This window comes from Phascolarctos cinereus, unplaced genomic scaffold (genome assembly GCF_003287225.1).
Source record: "Phascolarctos cinereus isolate Bilbo 61053 unplaced genomic scaffold, phaCin_HiC Scaffold_9;HRSCAF=440, whole genome shotgun sequence".
Taxonomy (NCBI): domain Eukaryota; kingdom Metazoa; phylum Chordata; class Mammalia; order Diprotodontia; family Phascolarctidae; genus Phascolarctos; species Phascolarctos cinereus.
In genome coordinates this window covers 82,666,472-82,672,256 of record NW_027556402.1, presented here as the reverse complement: position 1 = coordinate 82,672,256, position 5,785 = coordinate 82,666,472, and the positions used below count along the sequence as shown (strand labels likewise).

At 36.9% G+C, this 5,785-nt stretch overlaps 1 pseudogene; it reads right to left on the bottom strand.

Moving 5' to 3' along the window:
• Window positions 1-1,082: 1,082 nt before the first annotated feature.
• On the bottom strand, window positions 1,083-2,130 carry LOC110216028 (glyceraldehyde-3-phosphate dehydrogenase pseudogene; annotated as a pseudogene).
• Between the last annotated feature and the right edge of the window lie 3,655 nt (window positions 2,131-5,785).

Sequence of the window (5,785 nt, the reverse complement as noted above, 5' to 3'; positions counted from 1 at the left end):
CCCCCACTTGGGGTTTTCTTAACAAAGATACTAAAATGGCTTGCTGTTTTCTTCCCAGCTCATTTTACAGATGAGGAAACTAAGGCAAACAGGGTTAAACAACTTCCTTAGGGCCAGGTAGCTAATAAGTGTTGGAGGCCAGATTTGAACTCAAAAGATGAATTTTCCTGACTCCAAGCTCAGCACTCTACCTACTGTGCCAGCTAGCTGCCCAGACATATATATAGAAATATGTCTATGTCTATGTCTATGTGTATGAGTATACATGTATGTATATAGGTATATGGATATATGGATGGATATGTGCATGTATGTGTGTGCTCACACATGTGAGTAAATATGTTATATTGTGTGTATATGTGTGCATAAAAATTTTCCTAAAGTATGACACCCAGAACTTCATACAGTATTCCAGCTGTCTAACTTAGGCAAAGTACAGCAGAATTATCACTTTTGATTTTTGTTTTGTTTTGTTTGTCGCTGTGTCATTCTGATTCTGGAGATCAACAAAACCCAAAGACTTTTTTTTTCCCCTATAAGAAAGAACTGTTACCCAATGATAGCTATTCTTATGAACTTGAATACCAATTGTGTTACCTCTGACTGATCCGAGCCATTGGTGAAATAGGGCATTTTCTAGAGAAAGACTATACTATTTGGCCCTTGATTGTTTGGACTTTGTGATAATTGAGCTAGCTGTTAAAATTGAAGTTGACATTTCCAATATCCTAGTGAAAATGACTACAGCAAAGAAGAACATAAAGAAAATTCATAGTTTATAGATGAAAGAAGAGAAACGATTTCCATGTACTTTTGAAGTAATCATGTACATACCAGCAAGATAATAACCATGTAAGATGTGTCTAGCTTTGCTAAGAATTTTATGTACTAACTACTAATTATTAGGTATCTATTCTTTTGTTCTGCACTGAATGTGGTGACTTTATTGATGTTACACAATATAGGACTCTAGGCTTCTCCCCCCTACTTCAGGGATGCTTTGGGACAAGGATGTGAATGGGACGTGGAATCCTAGTATAGGAATGTAGGTTAGGAACGTAGCCTCTCCAGTGGTTGAACTCCTATTTTTGGCTGAGGATGAAGGTCCCTGGCTTTCTATTTTGTTTGTTTGAGGCCATGTAGACCATGAGGTCTACTACACAGTTGCTATAACCATACTCATTGTCATACCAGGAAATAAGCTTGACAAATTGGTTGTTGAGGGCAATACCAACACCAGCATCAAAGGTAGAGGAGTGGGTGTTGCTGTTAAAGTCACAAGATATAATCTGGTCCTCTGTGTAGCCCAAGATGCCCTCCAAGTATCCCTCTGATATGCTTGCTCCACTACTTTCTTGATATCACCATATTTGGCAGGTTTCTCCAGGTGGCAGGTCAGATCCACAACAGACAAGTTGGAAGTAGAAATACAGAAGGCCATGACTGGGAGATTCCCATTCAACTCACATAAGACCTTGCCTACAATCTTAACAGCACCAGTGGAAGCAAGGATGATATTTTGGGCAGTACCACATTCATCACACCACAGCTTACCAAAAGGGCCATCTACTGTCTTCTGGTTAGCAGTAATTGCATGGATTGTAATCATGAATCCTTCCACAATGCCAAAATTGTCATGAATGACCTTGGCCAAGGGTGCTAAGCATTTGGTAGTGTAGGAAGCATTACTGACAATCTCAAGAGAATTATCATATTTCTCATGGTTCACTCCCATCATGAACATTGGGGCATCAGCAGAAGGGGCAGAGATGATGACCCTCTTGGCTCCACCCTTCAAGTGAGCCCCAGGCTTTTCTATAGTGGTAAAGATTCCACTGGACTCTACAATATAGTCAGCTCCAGCATCTCCCCATTTAATACTGGAGGGATCCCACTCCAGGAAGATGGTAGTGGCTTTTCCATTGATCACCAGCTTTCCATTCTCAGATTTGCCTTGACAGTGCCCTTTAACTTGCCATACATGGAATCATACTGAAACATATAAACCATGTAATTGAGGTCAATGAAGCAGTTATTGATAGCCATGATGTCTACTCCACCTGAGGTGAATGCACCCCTGGTCACCAGGCACCCAATATGGCCAAATCTGTTAACTCTGCCCTTCACCATCTTGTTTCAGGGATGAGACTGAAGCAGCAGATCCCTCTGCTGTCCCTGTTCTTGTTCTCACTCCTCCCTCATTCTGGATCCATAAATTCTACCTCATGCTGAAGAACTCCACCCTCTTCTTCTCTAAAAAGTACTTTCTCTCCTCTGAAAGAGGGAAGAAAGCAAAGGTACACAGGATACCTATTCTTTAAAGCCAAACTTTTACTAAGTGACATATAATTAGTTTACAATTCTGCTCTTAGTAAAAAAAAAAAAAAGAAAAAAAAAGAAAAAAACTCTTTTCAAGAGGGAGGAGAGGGAGAATCCTTTTACATATCCTTAAAGAGGCAGTACATGAATAAATTTGCTAAAATATTCATACCTTTTGACCCAGATACGTACCCAAAATATTTAGAGCAGCATGCTTTGTAATGGAGAATTAGAAGCAACATAGGTGCTCTACAATTGAGAATAGCTAAAAAAATAATAGTACATTATTATGATGAAATATTATTGTACTGTAACAAATGATAAACATGGTGAATAGGAAGAAGCGTGGAATGGTCTATATCAACTAAGGCAGAGTGAAATAAGGAGAGTCAAGAAAACAATATACACAATGATTAAAACAACATGGAAATGAAAAAGTCAAAAATGAATGTTGCAGAATTACCAAAGACAAATATGTCTCTAGAGAAGAAACAGCATAAGATATGCCCACTCCACCCATCTGCAGAAGTAGGAGGTCCAACTGTGATTCAGTTCATGTATTTTCTGAATTTTGTCATGTATTATTGTTTGCTGATTTTTTTTCACTTTTGTTTTCCTTTTTTTGTGTGCTTAATATGTATTATTTATTTTAAGGAGTAACTTTCTGCAAAGGAAAGGGGGAAATTTTGATGATATTTTAAAAAGGACATGAACAAAAATTTATTTGCAAAAAATTCAATGAGGATTATGGTATAGCAGATGACCTCAGATTCAGGATGACCAGTGTTTAAGCCTCATCTTTGAAATATCATGGCCATGTGACCTGGGGAAAGTCAATTAACCTCAGGCAACTTTCTAAGATTAGCAATTGCAAAATATTTGCAGATCTGCATTTATGGAGGGAATTTTCTAATTAAAGCTCACCATACTGAAGAAAATCTTTTATTCTCCAATTTATGATTACATATATCTTTTACAATGGAAAGCAAGTTTTATGTCTTATGAATTGTATAAGCAGATACAACGATGTTCCTGATTGAACAATTGATATATGCACAAATGCACATTCACATACAATATATGTGTATAACTATCTATGTGTAGATAGATAGATAGATAGATAGATAGATAGATAGATAGATAGATGAGATAGATAGATAGATGGAAGAATCCATTTAATCTCTCTGCCCAGGACTCTATTTTTTTAAGTGAAAATACTTGCACAGACTAGATTTTTTAAAAGTTGATGTATATTAAATGCTTTTATTTTTTTCATGCTTACACTTTGAACAGAATAATTAAAAAATCCTGGATTGAGATTTGCCATAAAATTTTCTACCTGGAAGATGACTAGAGACAAACCAGAGTAAAATATCAGAATAAAGAAAAAAATAATAAAATATTTATATGATTCTATATTTTTCACTGTGTTTTTATGTATAACATCCCATCTGCTCTTCATAGCAACCCTATGAAGGAGGTAGAAATAATGTGTTACTACCTTCTCTTCCCCCTCTTCCCTACCTTGAAAGCAGGAATAACAAGTGGAATTACAGGTGTCCTCCCTTATAACAGAAATGAGGATTATCTCTTCTCTCCAAAGCTCTCATACCAGTTCCACCCTTCATGCAGACATGCAGGTTGGCATCAGCATGGCACACATGATTGCACTGCTCTCCTACCCCAAATGCAGCTCATTTATGGGTCAGGTTACACTCAATGCTCTCGCATTCTTCTGTTTCACCATAAACTCCTTACAAGCCATCCCTCCCTATTTATCACTCTTCCAAAACCTATTCTTCATGCAAATTGGTATCTCTTTTGCCTCCATCATTTAGTTCTTTCTCAGCCACTGCCTACTCTAACTTCACTTTTCTCCATTTCCAATCCTGACCCTATAGTTAGCCACTTCAAATTTATACTATCCCCTGCTCTCGAATCACTTCATCTTCTGTCTCACTGTCCATTTTTTCTCAAACTTCAATATTACTAATATCAAATCTGGTAATATTCCTATCATCTGTCTCCTTTTCTCATTCTCATAAGCTGCTGAACTGAGTGAAAGGAAGTCACACATGAATGCTGTTGGAGTACATATTAAATTAATGGTATTCAACCTCAACTAAATCCTTACTGCAACAACAAGATAATCTGTTTATTTCTTCCTAATGGTTCTTGGTGTACCCCCCCCCCCACAGAAGAAATTCCTAACCTCTTCCTTCGAACTTCTCACATTTTTCCATTTCTCATCTCCTTTGGGTATAGAAGACTGCTATCTCTTACTTTACAGAAAAAAGGTTGAAGTCATTTGATGTGATTTTCTCCTTCTCCCCTTTATTCCAAAAATATTCATCCATCACATTTTTTTCTCTTTTCACCCAATTTCTGGCAGTGAAGTAATCAGGTGGCCCATCTCCTTGCCAAAGCAAACACTCTATACATTCCTATCATCTCCCATTTGTTCCTGCAGATAACAACCTCAGTGATCTTTTATCTCTCTCTTATCCTGCAACATCTCTAACATATGATACTTTACTCACAGACACACCACTTTAGCTTAGACACTCATCACATGTCACCTCGATTATTACAACAAAGTCCTACAATTCTAGCCTAACCTCTTTACTGTGGTAGAAGTGATTTTCTGTCAATTCATATTTGAACGTGTCATTTCACTCTTCAACAACTCAAGTGTTTTCCCATTGTGCCTAGGATGAAACACAAGCTTCTCTGTTTAGCGTTTAAAGCTCTTCACAACCTGGTACCAATCAATCTTTCTAGACTTACTGGATCTCACTCCTATTTCCACACTCTGCAGTCCAGCCAGACTGGCTTCTTTCTTTAATTCATGCACGATACTCCATCTGTCTTTTCCTGTCTTGCACTGGTGGTTCTCCAGTCCTGAAATTCACTTCCTCCTTAGAGAATCATTTCTTTCCTTCCTTATATAGGTCAATAACCACCTTCTATGCAAAGCCTTTCCTGATCCTTTTAACAGCTAACTCCCTCCTTCAACAATTACTTGCATTTAACCTTTTTGCTTTACTTATACTTATTCCCTTTATATCTATTCTGTAGGTACTTTTGCATGTACTTCATATCTCCCCATAAAAATGGAAACACCTTGAGAAGAGGCAATTTTTCATTCATTGTATTTGTATTCTTAGTGCTGAGCACAAAGCCTAGCATATATTAGGTACTTAATAAATGCATATGGAATGATTGGATAATTAATTTTTAAACAGTAGATCTTTTTTATAGAGCTAGTTTTCTTTTTTTTATTTCTCAACTCTCTTCATGAAAATGGGAATCTTCACAATAATTCATGTTTCTTGAGATCTATTAAATTTTCTGTAGGTGTGACACAATCTGGGAAAGGCCAAGTCACAATATATTTCCACACTTATACAATTTAATTTCAATTCATACTTCATTTTTAATTAAATTAAATCCTTAAGTTACAAAA